Below are 19222 nucleotides of genomic sequence, written 5' to 3'. Positions count from 1 at the left end.
TTATGACTGAATATTTGGATAAAGTTTCCACTTCCATCTGACATACACTCAAACAATACAAACACCGTTGGGTTATAAACTGTTGAAACAGAGTTCTCTGGGAATATTATTCCGAGAAAAAACAAAACCATCAGGTCATATTAATATTTCTCAGTTCCCTATTAAAATTTAATCTTGGTTCCCTATTCTTTATGAAACGTTCCAAGTATACTATCATTCCCAAATTATTGGGACAATAAGGCAATGTTATCTATATTAATATTTCGGCACGCCCCTTTCTTTGTTCCACCATCAGATTTTTGTTACTGCATGAAATGAAACAAGATTTGGCACATATACTAATGATATTATTGTCTTCCTTAAGAGGCCCCTCAAAATTCGTTTTGATGCATTTTCACAAACTCCAACAGATTCCATTCAAATTCGGTACGATTATGGCTTTTGGTCCAACTTAGGTCATTGGCAATAATTTTTTTCCATAACACTTCCGATATTCGAAAAAAATCGACAAATCTATATCCCTTATGGGATTTTCCATTCAAATCCACTCAAGTTTAAGGCCTACAGGGGACGCAAATTTCCACTTTGCCCCAGGCACTGTTTACCTCCGCTACGCCAAGCTGTTAGGGTTTGGGTTAGTGTTAGGGTTAAGGTTAGGGTTAGCTACCCTAACAGCTAACCCTAACCCTAACCGCTAACCCTAACTGCAACCCTAACCCTAACCGCTAACCCTAACCCCTAACCGCTAACAGCTATTCAGGAAATTTGCAAGAAAGCCCGGGCAACACCGGGCTTTATTGCTAGCCCGAGCAACGCCGGGCATTACTACTCGTTAATTAATGAGTGCAAAGTTATTAATTAATAACTACTTCTTTGATTTGCTAATCAGGGTTCACTCTGCAAGATCAATGGTGGAATGTGGCCTGTTGATTTATTTATTTTAAGTTGATCTATGGGTCCTGGTAGATCTTCTACACAAATGGCATGCAGGGCAAAGACATGGGTAGATATCATTGAAATTTATGTGAATTGCAAGGGTATTAGAAGGCAATGGCCAAACACAAATGCCATTTGAACCTGGGTTCCCAACATCATGAGCCATCATTTCAGTTGGGAACACAAAATTGGCCAACCCATAAGATGGGAACACGAAACAGGCTAATTCTGGCTCTCAGACAGCATTCCAAGACATCTCAGAAGGGTTTGATTGTGTTTAGTCGGAGTTGTAGGCTGGCCACAACATATTTTCAACACTGTTATCCTTTACCAATTCCTTACAAACACACTGGTTTGCAAATATGTGTTGTCATGGTTGTACACACAAGGGCCCTTACCATGGTATTGTATCAAGGCTAGGGTATTGTTCAAAATTTCACAATAAGCCACATAAAGCAAATGCTGCTTTCCAGTGTGGGAAAAATATGTCCCTGCAGGTTGGGAGAATTCCTTTCAATTTGGATTGCAGTCCACTGCATGTGCACTCATGGTCTCTACATCTACTTTCAGAAGACACGGCTTCTGGAAATAGAAGTGGAAGTATACACAGTACATACACAAAAAAGCAATTCTGTCCACCAAGTCTGTGTCGTTTCTTCACCTGAATGTATTATGAAACATCAAGATAATAATGAGTGCAGTTATTTTCCAGCCTTGAAGGAGAATACCAACCAACCACACTTAGCAATGGAAGAAGTCAACAGGGCATTGATTGAAGTGGACAAACTTCTGTGGGTAGCAAGGAGAAGCTGCCTTATTGGGTATTAACCCTTTGTCGTAGGAAAATAGGAGGTTAGCATTCCTGAATCAATGTCCTGTTGATTTCATCCATTGTTCCACCTCTCCACTAACGCAGATCGACACTAGCCTTCAAAAACAAAACTAGTTCCTCCAATCACACGTAACACCCTGATGAGGATCCGCAATCCCTGAAAACATTGTGGCCCTGCACTGAAGCATCACAAATGCAGTTTAACCTTTCTTTCAGAAGGAAGTCAAAAGTTGATGTCGTTCTAGAGTTACAATGTGAGAACTGCCTCTTATAACTTAAAACATGTGCTTTAATAATCGAATGAGCTGCATTTACTTGTCGACTTGCACTCATGTGATGTTGACTTGCTTTGATGAATGAACAAGAATGACCGCGCTGTGGTCACAACCTGCGAGACAAAATATCGGTGTTTCACACCCTCTGTCCACTCAACTCTCTCATCCTTGTTCATGTCCTACGTGTCGATGTGGTGAAAGCTGGGTCGGAGAATAAAAAGATAAACCATGACCTTTGGCTCATATTACATTCTCTAATCTATCTCATTAACCTTGTGCAGTGTCATTCCTGTGTTCCCATGTGAATGAATACGATGAAATTGATAAGATTAATCGTGATTCCAAACAGGGGATTTACCTTAATGTCTGTTACCGTGTGTGTGTGTGTGTGTGTGTGTGTGTGTGTGTGTGTGTGTGTGTGTGTGTGTGTGTGTGTGTGTGTGTGTGTGTGTGTGTGTGTTTTGACATGGCAAGTGACCTGTATTTTGCAGATTTGACCCATTTTCTTTCTTGAAACCCACGAACCTGTTTTTGTATCGTTAAAACCCTGATTGGATGGAAAGTATGAACTATTTCAAAAATTTATTTGATCCTCATCCTTTCGCATTGTCACTTCCTCTCGTCCACCATTTTTCACCCTGAATCAATCGGTTGGCCTATTCGCTTTCCAATTCGCTTTTCGACTTCTTACTGTGATATTTATCGGAACTTTCGAGTTTTTTGAAGGGCAAGATTCGATTCGGATTGTTTTTAGTGAACGCAGTGAGCTTCATAATTTACGCGTACACGTGAGAGAATAGGAAACAACAGCAACAACAACAACAACAACACAATACCCCTGCCGATTTGGAATCCGTGTCGTTAGTTATGACCTTTTGCTTCCGGTTGTTGTTAAACGCTGTGGGGTGTATAAACACGATTGGGTTTTATTTATATCTTGTGAATATTACTTAACGCGTGCACATGAGAGAATAGGAAACAAAAACAACACAATACCCTGGCTATTTGGAATCCGTGTTGTTGGCTATGACCCTTTTGCTTCCCGTTGTTTTTAAACGCTGTGCGGTGTATAAACACGATTGGGTTTTATTTCTATCTTGTGAATATTATTTAACGCGTGCACATGATGTGCTGTATCACGTGATTGGGTTTTCGTATATCATGACTCGCCCGCTAGGGGTGGCAGGAATGTACATCAGGACGCGCAATAAAGCGGAGTTGCTGCTAACACTCTTGCTTCTCGTGTTCCACTGCACCTTGTACACCACAGTTGGCGACAAGGATGGGAGTGATCGACGAGTCACGGCGGACGGACATGTAGCCCTTTTCATCAGAGACGACTTCGAATTGTTTTCAGAACAATTGGGATGCTATTTCCACGCGAATGATGTGATCGACGAGAGCAAACAGAAGTCGATCTTGCTCGCTTCGCTTTTGGCGGAGCATTATTGACTACTGAGTGATTTGGTGGCGCCAGACAAGCCCCGTGATGACGGGCTGTCGTTTCAGGACATTGTTCAGAAGATGAAAGCACACATGGCGCCGGAGAAGTCATTACAGCTCGCTCGATACCAGTTCGATCGCCTCTCGAAAGGTGCAGAGAAGCGCGTCGCTGATTTCGTGGCGCGGATTAAGCATTCTTCCGTGGCATGCAATAGGAGGGTCCAGCTCGGCTCAGAGATCGTTTTATTGCTGGTTTACAAGATGCAAAGATGGTTTCGGTGGTTCTACGGCTGAAGGGTGAAGCCATTACATTCGACTCGGCGGTCGGCGCTGCTACAGCTGTCGAGCAGACTCGCGGAAATGTTCCGGCCATCACCGGCCACGCGGGGTCGTGAGCACCCCGGGACGCACGCACGATCTTCGGTGCACGTCGGACGTCGTCGGACGTCGCCGCACGAGCAACGAGGTGACCCTGCGGACGTGTTTGGGATGCGGAGGTCGACACCTGCGCCGTGCGTGCCTATATAAAGGCACCGTGTGTTTAAATTGTCATAAGGTGGGTCATCTGAAGCATGTGTGCCGTGGGGCGCCGGCCACTGTTAAGGTCATGGACGGCGATGTGCGAGGCGACCTCGGCGACCCGGGGCGGAACCGGCAGCCGTTGTTGAGCCTATTTTCAATTGGCCCGGCGGCGGCGCGCCCGATGACGGTGGAAATCGAAGTGAACAAAACGCTGTTCACGTTTCAGGTTGATACGGGAGCGGCTGTGTCAATCATAGGCGAACAGACCGCACGTAGACTCAACGGCCTGAAGCTTAATAGGTCAAACTTCACGCTGTTCACGTACACCCGCGAGAAGATAACGCCAGTCGGGATGGCAGACGTGTCTGTGCGGTACCAAGGCCAGGTCGCCGTGCTTCCGTTGTACGTCGTGCGGGGGAGGGGACCGTCTCTCCTCGGCCGAGACTGGCTGACCCGCATCAGGCTAGACTGGGCCGCAGTTCACCTTGTGCAACCCGTGCCGAGCCAGTGGGAGGATCAGTTGGAGAAGATTCTTCAAAGACATAAAGGTTTGTTTTGCGACGACTTTGGGAAACTCAAGGGCGTGCAGGCAAAGCTCTTCCTGAAGGAGGGGGTGGTTCCTCGTTTTTGTAAACCACGACCGGTGCCGTATGCCCTGCGGGATAAGGTCAAGGGTGAACTGGATAGGCTGGAGGCCTGTGGAGTGATCGAATGGGTGTCGTACTCAGATTGGGCCACCCCGGTCATCACGGTGCTGAAACGGAATGGAGACGTCCGATTGTGCGGGGACTTCAAGTCCACGGTTAACCTGGGACTCAGCGTGGAGCAATATCCACTGCCGTCAATCGATGAAATATATGCACGATTGGCGGGGAGTCAATACTTCACGAAGCTAGACCTGTGTGATGCATATTTTAACCTGGCAATGGATCCTGGGAGTAGCGAACTTTTGACAATCAACACGTGTCAAGGGCTCTATCAATATACCCGACTCTGTTTTGGGATTGCTTCAGCCCCAGCCTTGTGGCAGAAAGCCATGGATCAGGTTTGCATTGGCCTGCCCGCTCAGACCTACCTGGACGATGTGCTCATTGCGGGGAAAATGGCGGACGAGCACCTTGCGAACATTGCCCAAGTGCTGACAAAGCTAGAAGCGTGCGGCCTGCGCTTGAATAGGAACAAGTGCGCGTTCTTCAAGCAGCGCTTGGAATACCTCGAGCACGTCATCATGCCGGAGGGGCTGTTGAAAGGCCCTCGGAATGTGGAGGTGATTCAGCACATGCCACCGCCTCGCGACAAGACGCAGCTGCGCTCATTCATTGCTATGGCCCAGTGTTACCAAAGGTTCGTGCGTGGGCTCAGCTCACAACTTGCGCCGTTAACGTGGTTGCTCAGAAAGGACGAGCGCTGGGCCTGGGGGCCTGCACACCAGGCGTCGTTGGACCACGTGAAGCGGCTGCTCACAGAGGATACGGTCCTCGTGCACTACGAGCCTGCGCGTCCGCTCTTATTGGCATGCAGCAGCTCGGCATATGGCATCGGGGCAGTGCTCTCCCACAGGATGGACGATGGTTCCAAGCGGCCTGTTTGTTTTGCATCCCGGACCCTGTCCGCAGCAGAGCGGGAATATGCCCAGATAGAGCGCGAGGCTCTCAGCCTCTTCTGGGGTGTGCGGAGGTTTCATCAATACCTGCTGGGACGGCATTTCACTTTGCAGACGGATCACAAATCGCTTCAATTCATCCTGAGACCCGAGCGCGGGGTACCGGTGGTAGCGGCCTTACGAATACAGCTGTGGTGTCTGTTTCTTGCTGCTTACGATTACGATATTCAGTTCCGAAGCACCGAGAAGCATGCTAACTGCGACGGGCTCTCGCGCTTGCCGTGCGCGGAGGGTCCAGCTGCGTCTGAGTCGGCCGACCGGGTCGATGTGTTTGTGCTGAGCCAGGTCCAAAGTGGGCCGATCACGGCCAAACAGGTCGCGGTGGAATCGGTTCATGATCCAGTGCTCGCCCGTGTCGTCCAGGCGATTTCTACGGGGAATTGGAGCGATCTACCTTCGACACCGGCATTTCAGCCTTTCGCGTTGCGTGCATCGGAGCTGTCGTTGGTCCAACGGTGCGTTATGTGGGGAATGAGGGCGGTGATTCCGCCGAAGTTCAGGCAGCGGTGTTTGGAAGAACTGCATGTCAGTCACCTTGGCGTCGTGAAGACCAAGAGTCTTGCTCGTAGCCTGTTGTGGTGGCCGGGGTTGGACAAAGACATTGAGCAGTTGGTTAAGCATTGCGCCACGTGTCAAACAGATGCTGATAACCCGCGTCGAGCCTCGGGACTATGGCCGACCCCAGGCAGGGCCTGGCAGAGGGTCCATGTAGATTTTGCGGGGCCGGTTAATAGCAAAATGTTTTTGATTCTGATCGATGCATTCTCTAAATGGCCGGAGGTTGTAGTATTGCAGCATACATCAGCAAACATTACAGTAGAGAAACTTCGGACGATCTTTGCTAATAAAGGATTACCGGAGATCCTGGTCTCTGATAACGGTCCGCAGTTCATCCCAGGTGTATTTGATGAGTTTATGCGTCAAAATTGTATTCGACATCTAAGGTCCGCACCGTATCATCCTGCGACGAATGGGCAGGCTGAGTCGTTTGTTAAGATGTTGAAACGGGCTTTGCGCAGGGGGGGGGGGTGTTCCACCTGTGCGGACGGTGGTTGATGTCTTTTTGCTCCAATACAGGAACGCGATTCATCCTGTCACGGGTGATTCTCCTGCCATTCGTCTCTATGGACAGGCATTGCAGTCCAGAATGGATTTGCTGCGACCTGGAGGGTCGGTGAGTGGGGCAGTGTCGCGCCCGACGCTGCTGCGCGGTTTTGATGTGGGACAGCGGGTAATGGTGCGTGATTATTTCCACGGTTCCAAGTGGGTGCCGGCGGTGGTCTCTGTGGTACTGGGGCCGGCGAATTGCATGGTGCGGACTGATAGTGGGGAGGTGTGGAAGCGGCACGTGGACCAAATGCAAGATCGCTGTTCAGCGTCACCCCCCCAGCCCCCCGTGCCGAGCGATGTGGGACCCCCACCTGTAATGTCGCCGTGGCCAGATGTTGTATCGCCAGGGCCGGACGTGCCGCCGCCCACGGGGTCTTCACCTGATTCAGTCCTGCCCGAGGACGTCGGCCAGGCTGGTCGGCCGGGGGCGGTTGTTATTGCGGATGGCGCAAGTCCGGCGAGGGTGTCACCTCGACCGAGCCGGGAGGCATCTGAGCCTGGGCTGTCTGGCGTCGCTGCCCGTCCCAGGCGGATCTTTCCCACTTTCTTAACATCACCCATCCCAACTAATCACTCTATTTCTTATCTCAAAAAAAAACCAAAAAAATGCTACCTTTCTCTGATTCTTCTTCTTCCTCTTCTTCTTCCTCGATTTTTTTCGACAACACTTCCATGACCTAATTTGTTGAAAACTCTCTCAAACATTAATAACAAAAACGATCTCTTATAATGCTTCATCTTCCTCTTTCACACGTGTGCTCTCAATTCGTCCTTTCCTTCATACCATGCCTAAAAAATCCAACTGTTACAGCGTTTCTTCTCTCCATTTTCTGAATTCGCCTTTATTGCATCCCTCAAGAAATGTGTTTCATCACATAACTGACCTAAAACTTAAAAAAAAAACCCAGTTTGCTATGAATGTTCGCTTTCCATCAACCATTCTTTTTTTTTTCCAACTTCAGTGCCAACTCACTCCTCTCACTCCTCACTCTCAAAGGAACCATCCCACTCTTCTCCCTCCAAGCCTCCCTCTCACCTTTCTCAAAAACTCCCCCCTCACCTTTCTCCCACCATTCATCCCCTCACTCATCCTTCCCAAAGTTTCCCCCACTCCCATCCACAAAGCTGCCTCCTTCCACTGCCCTCTCACCTCCATCTCTTCACTCCAACTCCTCAAATCCTCAACTGCCTTCTTCCCATTTTTTTGTCCCCCTGTCCCCCAGCACCACCGAGCCTTTTCTCCCCCTCATTCGGCCCCCTACCCGAGCTATTCTGCAATCCCCCACACTCTTTAAACAACACTCCTTACCTCCCCCTCGTCCCTTGTCCTACCCTTGCCCTCCCCCCACCCCTGCACCCAAAGCCTCCTCCCCTACCTCTTCATTAAAAGTATGAACCTCAAATATCCAGGACCTTTGCTCAAACCTTTCAGATCTTTCCATACAGGTTGCCACTGACAAACCAGACATAATCTGCCTAACAGAAACTTTCCTCCCCCAAGACGTGTCTGACTCCCAAGTATTTCTCCCTGGTTACTCCCTCCTCCGGTTTGACAGACCTGAGCCTCACCCTGGTGGAGGAGTTGCTCTCTTCATCAAAGACTCTATTCCTCACTCTCTATGCACTGCCCTCACTCCCCCACATCCCCAGGAATACCTCTGGCTACGGCTTCCCCTCAACTCCCACCTCATGTTTCTATGTGTACTGTACCGTCCACCTAACAGTGATGACTCCATCTACACCTCACCATCTGAAAACATGGACCAACTTCTATCTTCTCATCCAAACTCTCTCTTCCTCATATGTGGCGACTCTAATTGTCATCATGCCAGTTGGCTCGGTGTGGGTACCTCTCTCACCTGTCATGGCACCTCAGCAAAGGCTTTCTGCGACTCATTGGGGCTGACTCAATCGGTCAACTTCCCTACCCGCATCTCAACCAATGGTACGCCATCTCTTCTGGATCTGATTTTGACAAATTTCCCTGACAATATGTGCTGCTCTTCCTCCGCTCCAATCGGTTCTTCTGACCACGTCCTTGCCAAAGTGGACATCTCTCTGGCTATTATCAGAGAACCACCTCACCGCCGTCGAGTCTGACATTTCACTCAAACCGAATGGCAGGGTCTCCAAGCAGCTTATACTTATAGACTGGTCTCCTATCTCTACTTTCTCCAACATCAACTCATCCTGGGAATTCTTTCAAAGAAACTTGCTCTCCCTCATGCACAGATTTATCCCCTCTCGTCTTCAGTTGTCCTACCCTTCCTCCTGCCCTTGGTTTACTGAAGCTTGTGGTGAGGCAGTTGTCCTGAAACAACTTGCCTTTGCCTCATGGAAAGCAAACCCAACTGAGGGCAATCTCAGTTCCTTCCATAAAGCTCAGAACAAGTGTGTATCTACCCTCAGGAGAGGCAGAAAACAACATCTTTCTCATCACAAGTCTGAACTCTCAAACCTCTCTCCCTCCTCAAAATCCTGGTGGCATCTAATCAAATCTGTTTCTGGTGTATGTTCCCCCTCCATCCCCTCCCTTACCTCAAATGGCAGCACTGCTGATACCGCACGTGAAAAAGCTGAATGTCTAAACTTGGTGTTTCCAGCTAAATCTTGTGTCCAAAACCCATACTTTATCTACCCACCTTAACCAGTCGCACCCAACTGTCCTTGGACTCTGTGTCCTTTTCTCCTGACAAGGTGGAGAGCTTGCTGTCAAACCTCGACTCAGATTCTGCAACCGGTCCAGACGGCATCAGCCCATGTGTCCTCAAATCCTGCTCTTCTGCTCTTGCTCACCATCTCTCTGTTCTATCCACCCTCTCATTTGCTCAAGGCCATCTGCCATCTGCTTGGAAATCAGCAAACATTACTGCCCCGCTTAAAAAAAGGTGCAAAAACAGATCCCTGCAATTACAGACCAGTCAGCCTTCTCGCAATCATCAGCAAAGTTATGGAATCCATCATCGCTTCAAACATCAAATCATTCCTCTTCTCCAATGGCTTGATTTCTGATCATCAATTTGGTTTCAGACCAGGTCACTCTACTCTGGATATGTTGCTTCTGCTCTCCCAACAATGGATGGAGGTGCTCAATGCTAGACCGGAAATCCGAGCCGTATCCCTGGATATATCACGTGCTTTTGACACAGTCTGGCACCCTGCCCTGCTCACCAAACTCTCTTCCTATGGTATCCAAGGCCATCTCCACTCATGGCTCGCAGACTTTCTCTCCTGTCGCAGTCAACGTGTGGCCCAAAATGGAGTTCTTTCATCCCCCCTTCCTGTCCAGGCTGGAGTTCCTCAAGGTAGTGTTCTGGGCCCTGTTCTTTTACTGGTTTTCATCAATGATCTCTCCGACTCTCTGGAAAATCCTCTACATCTCTTTTCTGATGACTCCACCCTCTGCCGTACCATCGGTCATCCCTCAGACCGGCAAGCAGCAGCTTCTTCGCTCTCTGCTGATCTGGATAAAATCACAAACTGGTCCAACACGTGGAACATGTCTTTCAATCCGGAGAAATCTCACACTCTCACTATGTCTCTTCGAAATGACCGTTTAGAAAACCCCCCTTCCACTTTCTCAACAATCCTCTGGAAGAAGTCCTTTCTTTCAAGCTTCTGGGTCTCACTATCTGCCATGACCTTTCCTGGGAAAGCCACATTTCAAACCTCGCCTCCAAAGCCAGTTGCCAACTGGGAATCCTCCGTCGTGCAAGGTCCTTCCTCGGCCCACCTGAGCTCCTGACCACTTACAAAGCTTTCGTCCGCAGCCTGATGGAGTACTGCTCTCCCTCTGGACTGGTGCTCCTGCCTTTCACCTTTCTTGGCTTCACGCTGTGGAAGCCAAGGCATTTCAAATCATTGGCATCTCCCGCAATGAGGCTGAGTCTTTGGGCCTCTCACTCTCTCACCGCAGGCTGGTGGGCGATCTTTCTGTCTTCTACCGTCTCCTCTCTAGCCTCGCCCCCCCCTGCTCTCTCTGCGATTTGTCTCCACCACATTTCTGCAGGACGCTCAAGTCCGCCAACAACCCCCTTCTGGTAAAACTACCAAAATCACGAATCACTGCTCACCTTCACTCTTTCATTCCTCTTTTTCCCCGCCTTTGGAATAAACTCCCTCACTCTATTCATTCCCATTCTTCCCTCCAGGCTTTCAAAACAGCTGTTCACCACCACCTCTTATCATCCCCCATCCAAATCCTCGATCTTTTCCACCCCCGATAATCCATCCAAGCCCACCTCCTTCAAATTCCCTGCTTTCCTTCCTGAAAGTACCAGTAATGTCCATCTTCTATTCCCCATGTTCCCCGTCCCATCCCTCTCCCTTCCACAGATCTCCAAATGTCTCTGTTCCCCACTATTTTATCCTTCCCACTCCCTCCCCTCTTGTCTCATGCCCCCCCCCCCGATGTGCATTGTGTGCTATCTCTCATACGAGCCTCGACAAGGTATATAAAAAATGAATGAAATTGGATTCAATGATGTTGTTCGATGCTTGTGAATGAACGAACATTTTCTCAAAGTTTTATTTTCAAGATCTTCATGTCGTATTCATCACCGTTTATTATCACTTGGTCTCGAAAACCAGGCAAGGCTGCTCTTTCTTGTGGTGACGCTTTTCATAGTACATGTGACGTCATGCATCACAAGCAACAACTGGAAACGAAAAAAGTAAATAAAACTTTGAGAAATGTTCTTTCTTTGAGAAATGGTATGTATGTATGTATGTATGTATGTATGTCTGCAGTTGTGGTCAAAAATATTGGCACCTTTGCACTTTTTAAAAATAACTCACAATTTTCTGTAAAAATAAGTTGAAATTGATGAAAGTATTTGGTCTGCACAATTCTTTATTTCACTGTCAATATTACAGAACCTTTGTTTTTTAAATCAGAACTTCATGTATCCTTTTAAATCGGAAAATAAAAAGAAAATTAAATTGACAAAACTATTGACACTTCAAACAATATTTGGTAGCACAACATTTGGACAAAATAACTGCAGTTCAAGCACTTCCTATGGCCATGAACGAGCTTCCGACACCTCTCTCCTGGCAGTTTGACCCACTCTTCTTGTTCAAACTGCTCCAGTTCTCCCACATTTGAAGGCTGCCTTCTCCCAACTGCTGTTTTCAGATCTCACAGGTGTTCAATGGGATTTAGATCTGGACTTCTTGCTGGCCACTTCAGAACAATCCAGCATTTTGTCTTTAACCATTCCTGTGTGCTTTTTGAAGTGTCTTTGGGGTCATTACCCTGCTGCAAGACCCATGACCTTCAACGGAGACCCAGCTTTCTGACACTGGGTTGAATATTGTGCTCCAAAATTCCTTGGTAGTCTCCTGATTTCATGATGCCATGCACACATTCAAGGCACCCCGTACTAGAGGCAGCACAGCAACCCCAAAACATCACTGAACCTCCTCCATGTTTGACTGTAGGGAAGGTGTTCTTTTCTTTGAGGGCTTCATTTTGTTTTCTGTAAACATAGCAATGATGTGCTTTCCCAAAAAACTATAATTTGGTCTCATCTGTCCACAGGACATTCTCCCAGAAGAATTTTGGCTTATTCAGGTGTGTTTTAGCAAACTCCAGTCGGGCTTTCAGATGTCTCTCTCTCAGCAGTGGGGTCCTCCTGTGTCTCCTAACATAGAACGGCCTTTCATTGAGTTGGCGATGGATGTACGAGTTGAAACTGTCGTACCTTGTGTCTGAAGGTCAGCTTGAATCTGTTTGGCAGTTGATCAAGATACTTTCTCCCCCATTCGTATAATCCTTCGCTGCAATCTTCGACCAAGTTTTCTCTTGGGGCCACATCCAGCAAGGTTGGCTGCAGTGCCATGACCCTTAAACATCCTGACAACATTGTGTTCGATGGACACAGGAACATCAAGGTCTCTGAAGATGGACTTGTAGCCTTGAGATTGTCCATGCTTGGATGCAATCTTGTGTCTGACCTCCTCAGACAATTCTCTGATTTTCTTTCTTTCCTCCATGCTCATTGTGGTACACACGGTGACACAAAACAGCAGAATGACTCCTTTTCTTTATTCCAACTGGTTGAATGAGTGATTTTGATATTGCAGGCACCTGCAACTCACCACAGGTGAGTTCAATTCCAAAATAAAGGAGAATCGCCTGTTTGAAATCTAATTATTCCCATAAACTTCGAAAAGGTGTTAATAATATTGTTTGGGCCATTTTAAGATTTCTTTGTGGAATAAGCAAAAATTTCGGAATTTTTTTTAGCTTTATTTGTTTTGTTCCATTACAAACCAAAGAAATACATATGTGGATTCCAAAAGATTTTTTAATTTCAACAATATTCTGGAAAAAATGGTGCATTATTTGAAAAAAGTGTAAGGGTGCCAATATTTTTGACCATGACTATGTATGTATGTATTGTCTTACTGGGAACCTCCTTATCATTGCTGATTAGTCAACATATCGAATGACATTTTTACCACGTTTGGTTAACACTTTTCATTGCTGCTTCATTCATTTTTTTCATAGGACTGTGAATTTCAAGTGGCATTTGCAAAAGCACAACTTGGGTGTATAGTTAGATGAATAAGCAAAATTAAAAGAAAAAAAAAATTAAATTTTCTTCATCTCGTCGCAAATCTGCGACTGCAGCATGCAAACCCCCCCACTTTTGATTTCTTGCCACCACCCGTATTTTGTCACCTTCAACTTGCCATGAATGTGTGTGTGTCCTTCTCCCTCTCTTCCACCCTTGCACTCTCTCTGCTGTAATAAACCTTTATGTGGTCATTTGGGGTACGGGATCTCGCCATTAAGCGTGAGTGAATTGGCTTTAAAAACCTGGCAATGGGCCGATTGGAAACGCGCATTTTAAGCACTCTTAAAAGATGAATATCTTGATTGGTAAACACACATTTAATACGTTATTGAAATATTAACTCAACACCTCTCATCCATGTCAGCGTCCGCTACAGTTATATCACAACGAGCTGATTCATCACACAGTCACGGATATTTAACCTCAATATGGGGCCGTTCAAACATTAAGTAACACTTTTTTTTAGGAAGGCCCATACGGACTAGACGAAACCTTACCAAAAAAATTTATTCAGCATATGATTAGATTTTTCGTGGTCCCTCATCGTGATTAACCCTTGACCCAAACAAAGCAAATGGAAATCTGATGCAAAAACCCAGAGTGTATAATCAGCAGAGTCCTACCAATCAGTTCGGCCCACCAGAAAACCAAGATAGTGGCCATATCATTTTGTCTGGGTGCCGATGTAGGTGGAGTCAAGCGACAGATGTGGGTGGTATCTGGCAGCCATCCAACCAATGGGTGCACATTTCAAAAATCGACGCTCAATAAGAACTCCTACAACAGCAATGCAGAGCTCTTGTTGAGTCGCAGGTAAAAATGGGAACAACATAGAAAATGTGAATTTAGCCACAAAATACAAATTCACTTCTGAATTACATGGCTAAAGAAAGCACCAACTTCCAGCTCATAAAGAGTACAAATAGAAGTAATGATGTATATCATTCTCAGATTGATACAATGAAGACTGGAATAAAAGCATCGATGTTTATCATTCTTTTAGATTTATACATAATTCCTTGGGAGGAGGAACATCGTGCGCATGCATACACACACACACACACACACACACACACACACACACACACACACACACACACACACACACAGACACACACACACACACACACACACACACACACACACACACACACAGACACACACACACATACACACATACACACATACACACATACACACATACATACACACATACATACACACATACACACATACATACACACATACATACACACATACATACACACATACACATACACACAGACACACACACATACACACACATACACACACATACACACACACACTTTGAGACATGGGAGGGCTCTGTTCCACCTTCTGAAACCCACATATGGAGATAACAACCAACAACACACACATGAAAACAAACCAGGCACTGCAAACAGAGACCAAGCACTACTCTGGAAATTAAAAATAATGACACAGAGAGAACGACTAAGAAATGAAACGAGTCAAATACAACAATTCATAAAAGGAAACCAAAGCCCAAAGCTAAAGAAAATAATCCAAAAATTGAATACAAACACCTGGAAATAATGGTGCTGATAAAAAAACTCAACACAGAAATGGGAGCAAGGAAGATAAAAAAAAAACTATGATGAAGTCAACAGTGGGAGAAAACAAAACCACATGTTTTTTCTGGAATGTATTTATGATTATCCAAAAGAACACAAGGAGGTAGATTGGATCCAAATCTTGGAAAAGAAAAAGCACCACCTTAAGGAAATGTCCCCAGTGTGACTTGATGAAGAAAAAAATTAAACACAATTTGCCAAAATTCCAAATTCACTTGGAAGATGGAATTTCAAACTTCTGGCGAAAGCAACTAGATGCTCTCCGCAATCACTATGCTCAAGCATTCAATGAACTTATCCAAGAGGAAAAAGTAATGGAAGAGTGGCTCACAGTAAAAGAGGAAAAAGTTATGGAAGAGTGGCTCACAGTAAAAGAGGAAAAAGTTATGGAAGAGTGGCTCACAGTAAAAGAGGAAAAAGTAATGGAAGAGTGGCACACATTCCTCATCCCAAAATCTGAAGAAACACAACTACCTCCCCAGTATAGACCAATAACATGTGTACTAACAACATACCAACTTCTTAAATGAATCGTCAGATAAATGATGTACCACCACCTAACACAAGGACACCAAGAGGCAGAACAAAAGGGATGTAAGAGAGGATGTTACGGAACAACAGACCATCTACTACAAAACAAAGCCTTACTCAAAAACTGCAACACAAGAAGAACCAAATTGTCCAGAGTTTGGATAGACTCCAAAAAAAGCTTTTGATAGTCTCCCACATTTGTGTATGATAAAATGCATGCAATTGGACAAGCTCAACCCCCAAATAATCAAACTGATTGAAAAAGCAATCAAGCTCTGGAACACCACGTTGGTATTACAACACTCCGAAGGAAAGATCGAAATACCAGGAGTGAAGATGCATTATGGGATCTTCTATAGAGAATGCCTTTCATCCCTTCTGTTTTGCCTGTTCCTGGACCCACTGAGCAACCTCATTAATGAGCACGGACACAGATACACTATAACATCCAATAAAAAAGCATCCAAAGAAACAGGAAAGGTGACACATCCACTGTACATGGATGATTTTGAGGAATTCACACCGAACAATGAAAAATTGGCAGAACAACTGAGATTAGTGAAACTGTAATCTGATGTAATTTTGCCAAGATAAATGTGCCAGGTACACATCAGTATAAGCTATACCAACAAAAGTGGATACCATAAAAATCGACCTAAATACACCAATACTGGAGCTGGACAACAAAGCATCATACAAATACCTCAGAATAGAAGAGGGCTCCCAAGTATGTCACAAACAAATGTGCAAACAATTATCAAAGAATACCTGTGTTTAAAAAGGCTGATCCTGAAAACAGACTTCCAATACAGTTAAAGAAGGATAAACTGGCCACAAGGACATATCAATAAACGAAATATCAAATCAAGGAAACTCCTCACCATCCATAAAATGTTTCACAAAAGCCAATGCATCCTGAGAATGTACCTGTCGAGATGAGAAGGAGGCTGCAGGCTGATGGAGCAAAAGAAAGTGCATATATTGACAACTGTAGGGTTAGCTGAGTATACGAAAAGTTCAACAGACAACCAAATCCAATTTGTATGCAAACACGAAGACGGCAAGCCAGAAAAGGTATCCCTAACCGACATTGCAAAAAAATTCCAAATACAGGTGTAAATAAAAGATGTCACACATGAAACCGAAACCGCAACAAATACAGCTCCAACAATTACAGAAAGGACAAAAGAAATATAAAAAATGAAATATCAATAAAATACACCGACAGCCAACTGGGAGAATGATAAAAGAGCAGAGAGGTATAAAAAATAGTTGGATGGATTGGGCAGAGACAAAGAAGGCTCCTTGGAGTGGCTGAGAAGAGGTCAGCTCAACTGGGATGGAGAACGAATGCCTAAGAACAAGGACACTATAACCAATAGCTTTCGGAAGATGGCAGGACTGAGTCAATCGGACAAGAGTCGGTTCTGCAAGGTAGAAACTGAGAGCATGAGTCACCTCCTATCAGGATGTCAAAAACTCATGTCAGAACAACTGTATATACAAAGGCACAACAAAGTATGTGGAGTAATGCACCCAGAAAACTCCTGGAAACATGAACCAAAGATAATCTTTGAAAACAATGATGTAATGCTCATGTACGACCTGATGATCCCATTAAGTTTGAACATAGAAAACAAACATTGTGAACAAATATAGTGCAGAGGTATAAAATAAAAGACAGCATTTCTAATGGAGGTGTTGGTACACAGCAATTTTGCCTAAAACAATGCAGAAATCCAAAAAATGTCCAAATCACAGAATCTCAAAAAAAAGTCAAAACATCCTGCAAGCTGAAGAACGCCAAAATTGTAACAATGATAAATGGAGCAACGGGAATGATAAAGAAGAACCTTACGGAGATCTTGGAAACCATCCCAGGGAATATGACTACAAACAAACTTCAGTCGGAAGCTGCCCAGGACTCGGTGACGATTTTGAAAAGAGCCCTCGGAACAAAATTTGAGAACAATAAAACTTCAAGGCTCATGAACACTATAATCTCATTATATATGCTCATGAACTCATGATCATGGATCATGAACCCCTACTTAACAGTGGTGGATACTTTGAGACTTGGGAGGACTCCGTTCCACCTTTTTTTTTTTTTTGTACACCTTGGTCGAGGCTCGTATGAGAGCTAACATACAACTCACAGCAAGGAGGCATGAGACGAGAGGCGGGAGTGGAAGGGACAAAACAGTGGGGAACAGACACATTAGGTGAACTGTGGAAGGGAGAGGGATGGGGATGGGACAGGGAACATGGCGAAGAGAAGATGGACATAACAGGGACTTTCAGGAAGGAAAGCAGGAGAATTTAAGGAAGTGGGCTTGGGTGGATTATCGGGGGTAGAAAAGATCGAGGATTTGGATGGGGGAAGATAAGAGGTGGTGGTGAACAGCTGTTTTGAAAGCCTGGAGGGAAGAATGGGAAAGAATAGAGTGAGGAAGTTTATTCCAAAGGCGGGAAAAAAGAGGAATGAAAGAGTGAAGATGAGCAGTGATTCGTGATTTTGGTAGTTTTACCAGAAGGGGGTTGTTGGCGGACCTTGAGCGCCCTGTGGAAATGTGGTGGGGACAAATCGCAGAGAGAGCAGGGGGGGCAAGGCTGGAGAGGAGTCGGTAGAAGACAGAAAGACCACCGACCAACCTGCGGTGATTGAGTGAGAGGCCCAAAGACTCAGCTTCATTGCGGGAGATGCCGATGATCTTAAATGCCCTGGTTTCGACGGCGTGAAGCCGAGAAAGGTGGGAGGCAGGAGCACCAGCCCAGAGGGGAGAGCAGTACTCCATCAGGCTACGGACCAAAGCTTTGTAAGTGGTCAGGAGCTCAAGAGGGCCGAGGAAGGACTTAGCACGACGGAGGATTCCCAGTCGGAGACTGGCTTTTGAGGCAAGGTTGGAAATGTGACTTTCCCAGGAAAGGTCATGGCAGATAGTGAGACCTAGAAGCTTGAAAGAAAAGAGTTCTTCCAGAGGATTGTTGAGAAAGTGGATGGGGGGGTTTTGTAAACGGTCCTTTCGAAGAGACATAGTGAGAGTGTGAGATTTGTCTGGATTGAAAGACATGTTCCACGTGTTGGACCAGTTTGTGATTTTTATCCAGATCTGCAGTGAGCGAAGAAGCTGCTGCTTGCCGGTCTGAGGGATGACAGATGGTACGGCAGAGGGTGGAGTCGTCGGCAAAGAGAAATAGAGGATTTTCCAGAGAGTCCGAGAAATCATTGATGAAAACCAGAAAAAGAACAGGGCCCAGAACGCTACCTTGAGGAACTCCAGCCTGCACAGCAAGAGGGGATGAAAGAACTCCATTTAGGGCCACACGTTGACTGCGACAGGAGAGGAAGTCTGCGAGCCATGAGTGGAGATGGCCTTGAATACCATGGGAAGAGAGTTTGGTGAGTAGGGCAGGGTGCCAGACTGTGTCAAAAGCACGTGATATGTCCAGGGATACGGCTCGGATTTTGTGTCTGGCATTGAGGACCTCCATCCATTGATGGGAGAGCAGAAGCAGCATATCCAGGGTAGAGTGACCTGGTCTGAAACCAAATTGATGATTGGAAATAAAGCCATTGGAGAAGAGGAAGGATTTCATGTCTGAAGCGATGATGGATTCCATCACCTTGCTGATGATTGGGAGAAGGCTGATTGGTCTGTAGTTACAGGGATCTGTTTTTGCACCTTTTTTATGCAGGGCAGTGATGTTAG

The sequence above is a fragment of the Eptatretus burgeri genome, chromosome 4, assembly GCF_056783735.1.
Source record: "Eptatretus burgeri isolate ZD-2024b chromosome 4, Ebu_testis_v1, whole genome shotgun sequence".
NCBI lineage: Eukaryota > Metazoa > Chordata > Myxini > Myxiniformes > Myxinidae > Eptatretus > Eptatretus burgeri.
Note: the sequence above shows the minus strand (reverse complement) of the source record.